Below are 14,358 nucleotides of genomic sequence, written 5' to 3'. Positions count from 1 at the left end.
ATTCACTCGAATTCCCCATCCACGGCATCCAGCGCTACCCTCGCGGGAACCCCGTGCTACAGAGCAGTGTGCATCCCTCTCTCCACCGCACCCGCTCTCCCCCACTACAAAAAAACGCTTCCCCGGGACTCTGCGGCGCCCCCCACCCCGGCACCGGGCTCAACAGCACACACACCCCACTCCCACCGGCCGGATCAGCCCCACACTTGCACACACACTCAGGGCCGCCAGCTGGGCCCCCCAGAGCCTCGGACAGAGTTGCCAGGGCGCTCCCTGGGGTCCACGTCTGCCCCAGGGCGGGGACGGGGACGGGGACGGGGACGGCGACGGGCGGCGCCCCACTCCCGAGCCGGCCCGCACGGAGCCCGGGCCCCTCTTCGCGGCCGGCGCCCCGGGGCGGAGCCGAGCGCGATGGGCGCCGAGAGGGAGGCAGGTGGCGCAGCGGCGGCGGCGGGGGGCAGGAGGCGGAGGCAGAGCGCGCGGGGCGGGGGCCGCGGGGCCCCGTGAGACACTCGGGCGAGAGCGCGGCAGCCGGAGCCGGGCGCCCGCGAGCCAAAGGCGCGGCGGCTGGACCGGGCGCGGGCCGCGGAGGCCAGAGACCGCCCGGGGCGGCGCTCGCGCTTTGTTCCCGCGCGGGCAGCCGGGAGGGCGGAGCGAGCGGCCGGAGCCGAGCCCGGGCATGGCCCAGGCGGCCGCCCCGCGCGCCCCGGCCCCGCCGCGCGCCTGAGTCTGACGCGGCGGGAGAAGACGGAGCGCGGATCGCCCCCAAGTTACGGAGGCGGGGACCGAATTCGAGGGAAAAGCCACTTCAGGAGCCAGGTCGAGAGCGTGCGATCGCCTCCGTCGGCCGGACCTCTGGACCGTAAGTGCCCCGTCTGTCCCGTGCGCCGCCGCCGCTGTCACCCCGACTTAGCCCGCGGCTGCCGTCCAGGGGTCTTCTTGCAGCCGCGCCGAATGCACGGGCACCCTCTTTCCACTTTGCAAAGTTGGAGCCCACGGTAGGGTGGGGCCAACCCACTCAGCGCCCACCCACTTGGACTGAATGACCACCACCCCCCCCCCCCCCTTCTCCAGGTGAACCGAGAACTTGACCTGCCCGGGATGTGGTCAAACTTAAGGTGGGGACTGCGTCGCAGGGTGGAGAGTCCTGTAGGCTCCCCTGGCGGATCTGGGCTTCCTGACAAAGGCCCTGGGCCAGGTGACAGAGGCGGGGAGGGGGCCTAGAGGGTGACGCCAGGATAGATGGAGGGTCCAGTGGCCTGGCTGGGGAGGGCGGTCAAAGCTCTCTGGAGCCCTTGCCCCTCTTGTTTTGGTTCCTGGCCCTGCCATTCAGGAGAGTGGTGGTCAGGAGTTAGATGGTCTTGGGGGAAGTCTCCTCAGACACCCCCAGGGGGGCCTTCCCCCCTCTGGATGATTGGGGAGAGGAGCTTGAAAGCTTTCCTGGGGTCCTGACAGCCCCATGGCAGTGATTATGCTCACACCCTTTGGGAACCGTCCATCTGTGTGTAGGGCAGGCTGGGAGCCAGGCTGTGGGAACCGCAGGGAGGGAGGTGTGAGCCGATGTGGAGGGACAGATGGCTGGAAATGCAGCCCTAGATGGGCTTACGTGAAGCAGAAGGCAGTGGGGCCGGTGGCAAGCCACACTGTGAGCCACTGGGCTCTGAACACACAGCCCCAGGCTGTCCCTCCTCCCAGCCCCTGGGAACTGTGTGTGCTGGGCCTAGGAGCCACAGAGTAGTGGGAAGACCCCTGTAGGTGTGGGGACCCTTGCCTTCCCCCCCAAAAAAAAAAACTGTATTCCCCACCATTAGGGCCAAGGCCTGTTCCAGAGGCCAAGAACAAAAATATTTCCTTTGAGAATAGAGGAGACCTTATGCGCCTCTGTAGGGAGATCTGAATAATTGTCAGGCCCTGTCTTTGACCCTGTGGCCAGGATACTGTTTCATTATGTCTAACTGGGTGTGTGTTTCCTCCCCTAGACCCAGAAACAGGAGGTTCCCAGGGCGGCCACCCTCAGAGGACAGGGGTTGGCTGGGGACAAAGGGGGGTAGCTATTCTGCATCCTAGCATTGCTCTTTCAAGTTGCTGCAAGGTTCGAGAAACTTGTTAAGGTTGGAACCCAGGAGAAAGGTGGGCTGGGCCCGGTGAGAGTCCCACTCTCACCGGTCCCGGGTACAAGGCGGCCCCTGGTATCCTTTCTGCCGCAGGCACCGGGGCAGGAAGGTCCTACCCGCAGTTCCTGGGCACATTTGTTTATAGAGAGCTGGTGCTATGACATGCACTGGGGTCCAGCTGTGTCATTTGCCCCACCCCTACCCTGCCCTTCTGGATGGGGGAAGCCCCAAAACTCACTTGGGCCCAGGAGGCAGAGGGTTCTGTTCTGTGCAGCCGACACTGCCATACCCAAAGAGCCACGCTGTCTGGAGGGCTGTGCTGCCAGACCACTTCTATGTTGGAAGGGAAAAGGAGAGAAAGGAGACAAGCTTGAGCAGTGGGGACAGGTGTGGCATTACGTGCTCCCCAAGAGCTAGGCAGACACAGGGCAGGAGAGCGTCACATAGGACCAATTTTCTGGGGGAATCCAGCTCTCTCTTGATCTGTGTGTGATGGGAGGAAGGGACAGTCACGTGCGCGGTACTCGTTTACTCATAAGCCCAGCTAGGGCTGGTGGGCTGAAGGATTTCAGCAAGATGTCTCCCTCCAGGACCCTTTGGGGCTGCCTCGGGCCACCCACCAGCCCTTTTGGGTCCACACGCTCTTCCTCTGTCACCCGGTTATCCGCATAATTGAGTTACCACCTCCAGGAAATCTCTCTGATTTGGCTCCACATATTTTCATTTCTGCATGACTGGAAGAAATTAATTTTCCTTCCTACGCAAGGATCTGGAGACGCCGGGAGGCTGGGTCACTAATCTGAAAGATTCAAGCCAGCAGGGCTGCCACCTCTCAGAGGACCAGCCACCCGCAGAGACTGGGGGGGGGCATGAATGGGGGGTATGGGCAAGGCATTCCCGCTGACTGAATCCTTTCTGAGGCTCCTGGCTGACCTCCCCATCCCTTGTGGCTCCGTGAGTGGGTTGTGTTTGGGGTCATCTGATTCATCCTCAGCCTCCCATGGCACCAGGATCCTCAGGATGGTGGTTGAATTCAAATGATCTGAATTCCTTCCCCAGTCAGTGTGTGCATGTGTGTTTGGACTCCAAAACAGGGAAGAGGCTCTGTGACCCATTTCCCTGGAGTATGGTGAAAAGCTGCACACAGTAAGTGCTTAATTAATGGAGCTCTTAGGGAGGGAACTGGCATTTCTGTGGGGCATCTCCGTCCTGCTTATTGTGTCCTGCACTCATCTGCCCACTGCACTGCTCCGACCCGTGCCTGCATGTTCCCAGTCACAGCAGCCCAAGTGTCAGCGCCTTGTTGGGCAGTTACTCTCGGCCAAGCCCTGCTCGTACTCACTGAGTCTGCGTGACACCTGCAGGGCTGGTGGGACCTTCCCTTTTTCACAAATACCCAGCATGGTGCAGGCCCATCAGGCTCAGGAGGGAGTCTGGGTTCTGCTGCCCCCCCTTCCCCCACACTGCGTGAAAGCGGCTGCCTGGCTTCTGGCCCCGGCCCCTGCATCGGCCTCCCTTTGCCCAAGGCCCTCCTGCCCTCATCCTGGCCTTCCTGTCAGCATTCCTTCTACACCTGTGGGGACAGGTGGTGGACTGCTTGGTGCTGACTGGGGTTAATGCCTCAGATGTCTGAACTTTCACCTGGACTCGCCTCAGGCACATGAAGCACAGCTGTAGCTGACATCAGGAGCACCTGAGGTCGGGGAGGAAGAACACCTCAGCCTTGTCTGGGTCACAGTGCCTAAGGCCAGCCCTATCCCAGCTGTTCTCAGTTCACAACAGAGCTGGGAGGGGATCATTGTGTTCAAGACCTCCTAGAAGCCACTGGACATTGTCTGGCTGTTATAACAGGGCATCCAAACATAGCATCATGTTGATAGGAATCCATGTCTGGGCAGCTGGTGTCACCTCCCAGGCCTGGGAGGAGAGAGGTGACCTGGACTCTGTCATCTGTAAATGCAAGAGAATGGCCGTGATTGCACTTACTGCAAAGAAATGCCCCGGGAAGTGTCTGCCACCCACGGCTCAGTCACTGAGCTGACAGTGAATGAACACCTGTGTCATGCCAGGCAGGGGGCAGCGTGGTAATAATGCAGCACCAACAAAAACTCACACTGTGCTAAGCTATGTGCTCTCACGCTTCCTTACATTTAACAAGCCTGAAGGTGGGCACCCTTGCTGTCCCATTTTCCAGATGGGGATGTGTAGGCCCAGAGAGGTTCACCAGAGGCAGGTGGGCAGGTGCCACACTGCTGCTCCCATGTGGAGGTGGCCAGGCCCCTGGAGCAACCTCCAAGTTCAGAATCCTGAGGGCCAGTGTGGGGCCCACAGGTACCTGCTTACTCAGAGCCCCTGGAGATACGACGTGCACCTGTGCCTGGAGCCACTGTGTCGTCTGAGGGAGGGACAGGAGGAGGCTGGAAACTCATGATTGGTGGGTGCGGCCTTTGAGGGTCGAGGCTCACTGGGGGCAGTTCAGAGGGGCTGACAGGCTCTTTTCTGGACTATGGCACAGCTTCTGGGAGATTGGGTCTCCCAGGTCCTGGCCAGGAGGCAGGCACCATGCTGTGTATTACAAGAAGCCAGTTGCTCCCTGGCTTATTCTAGCTTGTGCTTGTGGCTCTCAGTCTCCTCAGGACTGTTTGGGACGGAGAATCACACCTCCACATCTTTTCCTGGGTCATGCCCTCAGGCCTTTGGGTAAAAAGAACAGGCCTGTTTCTACTTCTATGGTTCCCTGAGTCTGGGATCCCCCCCCCCCCCCCCACCAACCACCCTCTTTACATGAGGCCCAGATAAGGCCACATGGAGGGCAGGGGCTGCAGGAGAGGCCCAGCCCCCAAGTGCCTCTGAGGGCCGCCTTTAGCCAAGAACGCTAATGCAAGCAGGGCTCTGCTGTCTGGAAACAAATTCCTGGAGTGGAAGCCGCCCTTGCAGCATCAGTGGAAAGACCCAGGCAGAGCCCTGGCGTTCGGGATGGAAACTTATGATGATGAAAGTGATAAATAATTGGTGCCTGGTTCCCACTTCTGAGTTCACAGCCAGACCCAGGGTGCAGGGTGCAGGGTTGGGCTGGAGCCTCAGACATGCGAGGACGTGCTTCCCGCCGCGCTCTTTGCAGCACGGTTTCCTGCAGCAATAAAACAGAAGTTAAGACTTCTGCTTTTCGTAATTCGTGGGACCTCACGGTGAGCCAGATGTCACTGGAAGGAAAACAAAGATGCGTAATAAGGAAGATGTCTCTTCGCCAAGGCGCCAGCGCCCCCTCTGCTGCTCAGCCACACACTCTCAGCCGCCTACATCCGTCCTGTTCACTGTGCACACACACTGTCAGCCTCCCAGAGTCAGACTCAGAGCCACCCAGGCGGCCCCTGAGGCTGGGAGTGTGGTGGAGGACGTGGCAGAAGGAGGTTTGGGGAGGACGTCCGGGCACTGGGCACTGGGATATTCTTCTGTTTACTTGAGCAGAGAAAAGTCCACAATAGGGGCAGGGCGGGAGGAAAATGGCAAGATGAGACGCTCCTGGGCCTCTCAGGGGCAGGTGGGGAGAACTCCTCATGTTCCGATGGCCCTGGGTGACATGTGGGACTCACAAGGAAGCTCTCGCCCAGTGGTCCTGACCTGGGAGCAGCCAGGAAAGGGAAGTCCCCCAGCTGCCGAAGGCCCCTCTTACAGGAAGGGAGGGGAGGTGTTGAGAGGCAAGGGGGCCACACCTCTTTGCCGAGCTCCAGGAGCTCCTGCTCCATTCTCTGGGGCAGTGGGGAGGGGGAGGGGCAGCATGCTGGCTTCTCTGAGTCCCACTGGCTAGATTTGAACCGTGATTCCTCTCCCACTGATTGTGTGGTCATCAGCAAATCATTCACCCTCCCTGTGTCTTTGGTTTCAAAAGCAAAATATAGTCACAGGACTCCTGTCTCCTCAGGTTGTGATAAGGTATAAAAGATCCATGTGATCTGGCATGTGGTTACTGGCTTGGGGACATGGCCGTTACATCCCCGCTCTAGACGGACACCCAGTGCTGTCCTGGGATTCACTGGTGGGTGGGGCATCAGACAGTTCTGCACTCAAACCCTGTTTCTCCCTCCCAGACAGCACTGGGTGAGGGCCTACTCTCCCTACACCTATGAGCTCCTGTGCAGCCGGGCCCCTGCACCTGCTGACCCACTTCCCCACACATGACGACACAGCGAGCTCAGAGCCAAGCTCTCTGTGCTCTGTGCCACCTGGGGACACAAGCTTCATTCCCCAACTGCATTCCCCTCCCATTTCACAGAGAGGAAACTGAGGCTGGGATCATACTTCCCATAGCTCCTTGGTGGCAGAGGTGGGATTTTCACTCAGGAATCCAGTTATCTAACTCGAGAGCCTCTGTGTCTTTGCCACACCAAGTCTCCAAATAGCTGGTGGTGACTTCTCACCAGGCCTTGGGGTTCCAAGCCCTGGCCGCTTGCTTGGACTGTCATCTGGCCTCAGGAGCCCTTGTGTGTGTGACTGCACACATGGATGTTAGTTTGAGTGTGAGCATATAACGTGTGTGTGTGCAAGTGTGAAAACCAGGCAGAAGAAGGAAGTGTGACCTCCACCTGACTGCCTTGGGGCATTTATAGGAGAGCCCATGCCCATCTAGACGGCCAGAACTGATAACAGTGCAAGAGTGCGTGCCAGGTCTTAATCCCCACCTGCTCTTCCAGGCCCAACTGCACTGTGACAACGTGGGAACTTTGTCTAAGTGTAACCGAAGCTCAGGTGAGAACCAGCACCGAAGTCAGAACAGATTTGCCCCACCCAGGGCCCCGCACCCTGGAGACTGAAGTCAGCATTCACTGAAGGGACCAGCAAAGGCCTCAGAGATAGAACTCTATCCCTAGACGGCTGTCACTACACACCCACATGGGCTGTCCCAGGACGTCCGTCACTGCCCTACATGGACTGTCCCAGGATGCCTGTTACTACCATCTACATGGACTGTCCCCAGATGCCTGTCATTACACACCTACACGGACTGCACAGGATGCCTGTCACTACATATCTACATCAATGTCCCAGGATGCCTGTCACTCTACATCTACATGAATTTGTCATGGGAGAGCCTAGTTTGGGGAGTCAGATGCCTAAATTCTAAGCCAGCCCATGTGCTAGCCCTTCACTTTGGCATTTTTGTGGCTTCTTGGTCCACATGAAACCTCCTTTTGGAATTTCAACAATCATAGTTGCTACATATCTGGTAGCAGGACCCATCACAGCACCTGGCACGGACTCGATTTTCCTTTCTGAGTCGAAGTCAGAGCTTATACTGACCCTGGGGGCTTCTAGGTTGAGGCAATAACTGTGAAATCCTGGACTTGATTTATCTTAATGTCATGTGTACAGGGGGCTTTTATCTGATTCTCATAGAGCCTGAGATTCCCTCCAGGTACCCTGGACCCCTTTCCTGTGTGGTATTCCTCACATCACAATGGCCTTCATCCCAGTTAGACCTCCTGGTTTAGGAGATTATTTGGGCAGACCTTCCCATAGGGTCCCTCCTGGCCCCCTAAGGACATGCCTACATGTATGGGGTGTGTTTTGAGTTAGAGATAATAAGATCTCCACATCACCAGCCCGCTGTGGCCTGCCCTCATTCCCAGTACTGCCTGCCCACTTGCTCAGTCTCTCAGATGGGAAAGAGCACAGAGTCTGGAAAGAGGGGGGCTGTGGCCTTCCCACATTAGCGCCACCATAGGATGGGCCCCAGGTGCCAAGGGAGGAAGGTCAGCCTGGCCCCTCACACACCCGTGTCCCTCACGCTGAGCTTGGGCTCCCCAACCCTGTGCTGTTAGTAACACAGACCGGCTGCTGCATGGAGGGGGTGGAGATGTTGCAGCCTGCCCTACCTCAGTCTCCCCAGTGGGGTGTTTTTAATTGTGCTAAAATACACAGAACATAAAATTTACCATCTTAATCACTTTAAGTATACAGTTCAGTGGTATTAAACACATTCGCATTGTTGTGCAACCATCAACACTATCCATTCACAGAGCTTCTCATCTTCCCAAACTGAAATCCTGTCCCGTTAAACATTGATTCTCCATTTCCCCTCCCCCAGCCCCTTGCACTCACCGATTTATTTCCTATCTCTGTGAATTTGACTCCTGGGGACCTCATATGAGTGGAATCACGTAGTATTTGTCTTTTTGTGACTGGCGTATTTCACTTAGCATAATGTCCCCCACGTTCATTCATGTTGTAGATCCCTTCTTCCATCGATGGACACTTGAGTTGCTCCACCTTTTGGCTCTTGTGAATTATGCTGCTGTGAACGTGGATGTAAAATATCTCTTTAAAATCCTGCTTTTGATTCTTTTGGGTATGTCTTCAGAAATGGAATTGCTGGGTCATATGGTAGTTCTATTTTGAATTTTTTGAGGAACCTCCATTCCACCATTTTAACCGTTTTTAGGTGTGCAATTCAGTGGCATTTAGCACATTTACAAGGTTGTGCAACCATCACCACCATCTAGTTCCCCAAAGTTTTCATCACCCCAAAGAGAGACCTCATACCCATTTGTGTTCACTCCCCACTCTCCTCCCTCCAGCCCCTGACAGCCGCTAGTTGTCTTTCTGTCTCTATGGATTTGCCTGTTCTGGACATTTCATATAAATAGAGTCATACAATATGTGGCCTTTTGTGCTGACTTCCTTCGCTTAGCATGATGTTTTTGAGGTTTGTCCATGTTGTCACGTGTCAGTACCTCACTCCTTTTTAATGACTGATGTTTGATTGCAGGGTAGACACGTTTTGTGGATCAGTTGATGGACATCTGGGTTGTTTCGCCCTTTTGGCAGTTGTGAATAATCTGTTGTGAACTTTTAGGTGCAAGTTTTTGTGTGGACATGTTTTCCATTCTCTTAGGTCTAACACCGAGAGGAAGTGCTGGGTCATGTGGTCACTCTAAGTTCAACTCGTTGTCCACTGGGTTTCAAGGGATGAATTAAGAAGAGCTGGCTGCCCTGGTGGCCCAGGCTTCCCTGAATGCCACTGGGTCCTCCCACACACCTGTGAGAGTGGCCACCGCTGTCCTCTTTTCACAGGTGACCACATTATGGCCTGGGGTGGTGAACACAGTTGCCCAGGGTCACCAGCTGGTGGGGACGCCCTTGCCGGGTGCTTGGAGAGGATTGTTTGAACAGCAGCAGCTCATCTGCCTGCAAGCTGTCACTGTATTTGGTTCCACAAACAGTTACTGAATCTCCCCAGCACCTGCGTCTAACCTTCATGGCATGAACAAGATTTCGCATCTGGTCTCCCAGCTTCTATCCTTGTCCCTCATTTGGGAGGAAGATTGGGGTCCTCGCATGAGGGGTCCCCTTTAAAGCCAGTCAGATGAGGCAGCTCTAGGGACAGACCAAATTCTTGCAGCGGCTTTGAGGCCACACCCCCCGCCCCTAGTTGTTCACTGAAATCCCTTTCTTGCTGTTCCCAAACACACAGGCATGTTCCCATCCCAGGGCCTTTGCTTTGGCAGTCCCTCTGCCTGCAGTGCTCTCTCCCTGACACCTGCCTGGCTCCCGCCTGCCCTCCATCAGGTCTCGTTCAGGGGTCTCCTTTCAGTGAGTGGCCTGCCCCTGCTGTTCCTCCAAGGCACCCCCGCTCTCCCTGTGCTGTGCCTTTTCTTCTGTGGATCACTGCTTGGCTCCCTCCTAGAAGGTCAGTTCTGAGAGGGCAGCACTTTTATCTGTTTGTTCCCTACCACCCCCCAGAGCCCAGACAGGCCCCTCATGCGGGAGGTCCTGAGGAACAGGAACATGTCCCACCTGGGAGCCCCCCACTCCATCTCCCAGGCGCCGATGCCTAGGGTCCCCGGCTGGTGGGGACGCCTTCGCTGTGTGCTTGGAGAGGCTTGTTTGAACAGCAGCTCGTCTGCCTGCAAGCTGTCGCTGTATTTGATTCCACCAACAGTTATCTCATCGCCAAGTCTGCTTCCCAGTGCCGGAGTCGCTGAGACTTGCCTGCACAGGGGTCATGGAGGGAGGCAGCTTAGGGTCATCCTGGGCAGTCTGCACACCTGTCACTGTCCACCCCCAAACAGATGTTTCTCCAGAGCTCAGCTCAGCCAGTCCTCGCTCAGAGGCAGGAGAGGGCACATCCAAGTGATCCAGAAACACTCACTACAGCAGGCCCTGGGTGCTCGCTCACAGAGGTCACCAGTTCCAACTGCTGCCAAACAGCCCACCCCAAGCACAGCAGTGTGAACAGCCATGAACACACCGTGCTCCGGGTGCTTGGGTCAGGAGTTCGGACAAGGCCTGACGGGGACGCTGTGTCTCCACCTCGGGGTGTCTGGAGCCTTGGCTAGTGGCCTTGGCAGTTGGGGCTACTGGCACAGAAGGCCATGCTCTGCAGGGCGTCCTGGGCAGTGTATGCTGGCTATTGACAGAGCATCTCCATGTGGCCCCTCCCCCACCACCTAGGCGGGAACTCCTGGTACATAAGGAGCAGAGCCTATGTGACCTGGGTGGGAGGGGACCAGAGCCCACCTCCTGCAGGGAGGTCACTGTGAGGTATGGTCAGAGGAGGAGGGAGGGAAGTATGGAAGCTGTCAGATGTGAAATCAGGACAGGACCCTGGCAGTGTGGCCCCATCAGCTGATGCAGCTGCTGTCCCCCTGGACACCCAGGCTGACCCCACATAGGGCAGGAGACCTGAGGAGGTCCCCGGAGAAGGATGACTAGACCCTCCCCTCCCCCAGTCTGTCTGGACACAGGGAGGAATTGGAACAACCATATCCTGGCTGGAGTGCACGGGAGAGTTGTTTTTCATTTCTCTCCGAATCAGAAAACAGTGGAGCCCTCAATGTGCAGCAGAAATTCAGTCCCTCCCTCTTCCTCTCACCACACCGCCTGGTGGGATGCGGACTGTGGACCACAGTGACCTTAGTTTCCAACTGTTGTTTCCCCAAGAGGCTGACCCCGGGTGGGGGTCGCTGCTACCCGGCCTGTGAGACACAGGCACGGAGCGGGGTGACATTTAGTTGAGACAAGTCTCCCATCCGAATGTAACTGGTTTGGGTGCATGTTTATTTCTTTCACAAATAACCATTGAGCGCCTGCTGCTCATGGGCGCTTTCCAGAATCCAGCATCAGACCGCTGCTACTCTGTTAGGAGAGAGACAGACAATAAATGAAGGAGACACGTGATATTTTCTTCACCAAGGGCCCAAGGAGGGTCACGGGCTGGGTGGGAGGTCGCTGTCCCGTCAGGTCAGGCCTGTCTGATAAAGTGACAGTGACCTGAGGCCTGGAAGGGGAGGAAACCAGGTGGCCATCAGCACAGCTTCTCTGGCACAGGTGACAGCAGTGCAGAGACCAGGAGGTACCTCTGAGGACCAGCAAGGGGGCCTTGTGGGTGGAAGGTGCAGGGACGGGGGCAGGAGGTGACAGAAGGCCGGCTTGGGAGCCATGCTGTAGGCGCTGTGGGCTTTGTGTAGGCAGAGGTGCTGGTGTGAATACTAAAGCATGAAAGGCAGTGAGTGTCCTGCGTGCCCGGCTTTGTCCTGTCATCCGGGGGCTGGGGGCGGGGGAGGTCTGTCTGACTCGCCATCCTGATAACTACACAGCAGCGACCAGTTTGTCTCTGAGCCAGATTCCCGCTCAGAGCTGGGCCTGTAGGCCTCCGGATGGCATCCCCAGCGTGCAGGCCCTGTGGGATCCCTTCAGGTTAACCGCATCCCTCTGTGCGGGAGCCCACACTGAGGCCCACAGGACACCTGGAACAGTCCCACTGGTTTGTCATGGCCCCACAGCTGGCAGGTTCGGGGCTCACCCATGTCCATCCTAAATAAAGCTCTTGGCTGACCACAGGTCATCTGTGTTGATGTGCCACGTGGCGAACCTCCGTGTCAAAACATGTCCCACGGTTTGGCCTGGTCACCACTGCCAAATGCGAGGAAGTGGGGGGATGGCTGCTTGTCTCCCGAAGCCTGCACTACACAGGGACGGTCAGAAGATGGACGTTTCGGAGACCAGGCAGGGCCTGCTGGCAATCTGGTGGAGTTTGGTGCTGGAGGGAGGGGCTTGTCCAGCTGGGTATTAGGGGAGGAATTCTCTATCCCTTTTAGGAGCCAGAATAACCCTGATTTGCTCCTCACTTCTCAGCATCGGGCGTGTTACTCCCCGATCAAACCCACTCGCTCCAGCTTCCAGAAGCTCTGTATTCTGGTGGGTGAGTCAGGTCTGAGTTAAGGGGAAGTGAGTCCTACAGACACACCTGGAGCATGCAGAGGCCACCCTGCAGCCTGGGACCCTGCTCCCGCCAGGCTTGGGGACCTGCTGGCAGGGGCAGCAGGTGTGAGGACACTCTGGAAATGGATGGGGAGCCTGGTCTTTGCCCACTCAGCCTCTCTCGTAAAAACAGGCATATGAAAAGGTTCACACTACCCAGGTGGGGAGGGTGTGCACCCCATGGCCTTGGCAGCAGGCAGGGTCTTCCTACTTCCCAGCCTCAGGAAGACCATCCCGAGGGACGCACTGGAGATGAGGGTACAGTGGCCCCAAGAAGCTAATGCAGCTCTGGAGCCCCCCAGGAAAATGCATGGCCCGATTTGCAGGTGCCTCAGAGGCTCCCAGACATGCCCTGGCCCAATGTGTCAGGGTTCAGAGGGGAAACCCTGGTGTGGCCTCAGGCATGTCCCTGCCCTCTCAAAGGCTCAGTTTTCCCTGCTGTAAAATGGGAGGTGGCATCCTCCACCAGCCTCCCAGCCTATCTATCACCTTAGCATAAGGGAGGTCCTCTCGCACCCCCACAGAAACCCCCTGAGGGCTGTTTGACTCAGCAGGGCCCCACCCGGATCTCCTGGAGGTTCTGGGACCATTTGGTGGAAAGAGTCAAAATATCCAGAAGGCTCCCACACACAGAAGGAAGGCAATGGAACCTGGCTCCTCACTCTTCTCCCCCAGAGCAGCTGCCACCACGGCTGCACCAGCATCAGGCCCATCTGCCTGCCTGGCACCTTCCCAAGTCTACGGGGAGGGGGCCCAGGCAGAGCTGGAAGCAGACCCTCTGCCGTTGCAGAAATGGCCCGTTTGTTCTGGGGCCAGGGAGGTGTGGGCTCATGGATGAGGCCACACTGTGTGCCCTGAGGCAGGCTCCTGCCCTCTCTGTGCTGCTTGCAATCAGCGCTGAGATTCTACCTGGGGGCTGGTACACTCTGAATGAGCCCTGGGCTTGGCCACAGTGAGCACTCACTGGCCAGTGGCCTCTAGTTTCTCCCAAGACTGTCCCTCTGTTATAACTGTCTGCCCCACTGCCCATGTCACCCATGAGGGGATGGAGAACATCACCTGTGACTTTGAATGAGAAATATTTAGATAGGTGGGAGGAGGCCCCACCTTCGGGTTTCAGTGAGGTCAACCACCCCTAATTCATTCATCCAGCAGGGTCATTCACAGAGAGGTTAAGTCCTTGCCCAGGATCACTGGGGTTTAAACCTGGTAATGTGGCCTCTCCACAGAAAACATAACCTCTTGGGTGTGGGGCATCAGCCCTTGACTCTGGGCCCACCCTCATGAGCCCCTGCCTGGCCCTTCACCCCTCAGTGCTGCTGGATCTGAGATCCCTACAGTCTTTTTCTCTGCAGCCATCTGCGATTTGAAGTCCCAGCCAGTGAGTTCTCCGGGATCCTCCCTACAAGTGTGGAGGCCCCTTGATGTCTGGACCACCCGGGGCTTGGGACTGCCAGTGGGGTGTCTCTCACCAAAGAGCAGGCCTTGGGGGTAGATTCTGCTTCCTGGTTGCTCCTCACAGCAAGAGGCCCGGAGTGAGCTTTGTTGGGGTGAGCTGACACAGGACTCCTTCTCTGACAGGTCCAGGCTGTGGGGGAGCCCCAGCCCTTTAATGACTTGACTGCTATTAGGTTGTTTTATTGCTCAATTTGGTTAAAAGGCCCCAGAGAAACGCCCCAACCCTTATGATGGCTAGTGGGTGTTGAAAGGAAATGTGCATTGCAGAAGATCTGAAAGAGGCTTCCGCCCCATCTAGGTCTCCGGGTGCAAATCCTGAAGCCATGAGTAGGGTGGAGCCACAGCAGCTCAGGAAACTACCAGGCAACATGCAGGAATTCAGCTTGGTGGCCTGTCTGGAAGGGCAGGCAGGCAGGGAACAGAGGGCAGAGAGGCCTGCAGGAAAGCCCTAGAATCTTCACATCCATGCTTCAAGACAGAGGTGAGGGTCCCCCCACTTCAGGAGGAGAACTCAGGCCCAGAGACC

The 14,358-nt window shown here is 57.1% G+C and overlaps 1 protein-coding gene across 2 annotated transcripts in view; it reads left to right on the top strand.

The window, feature by feature from the left end:
* The first annotated feature begins 543 nt into the window (after positions 1–543).
* Positions 544–14,358, top strand: part of CBFA2T3 (CBFA2/RUNX1 partner transcriptional co-repressor 3) — a 56,666-nt gene continuing 42,851 nt past the window's right edge. Inside the window, exon 1 of one of the 2 annotated variants that reach the window (XM_080643881.1) lies at positions 544–862. The gene's annotated coding sequence lies outside the window, so the exon portion shown is untranslated. The remainder of the gene's footprint in view (positions 863–14,358) is intronic. The other variant, XM_080643880.1, reaches the window with a different exon arrangement.

The sequence above is a fragment of the Plecotus auritus genome (assembly GCF_963455305.1).
Source record: "Plecotus auritus genome assembly, chromosome: 10".
Lineage (NCBI taxonomy): Eukaryota > Metazoa > Chordata > Mammalia > Chiroptera > Vespertilionidae > Plecotus > Plecotus auritus.
This window is presented reverse-complemented; position numbering and strand designations above follow the sequence as displayed.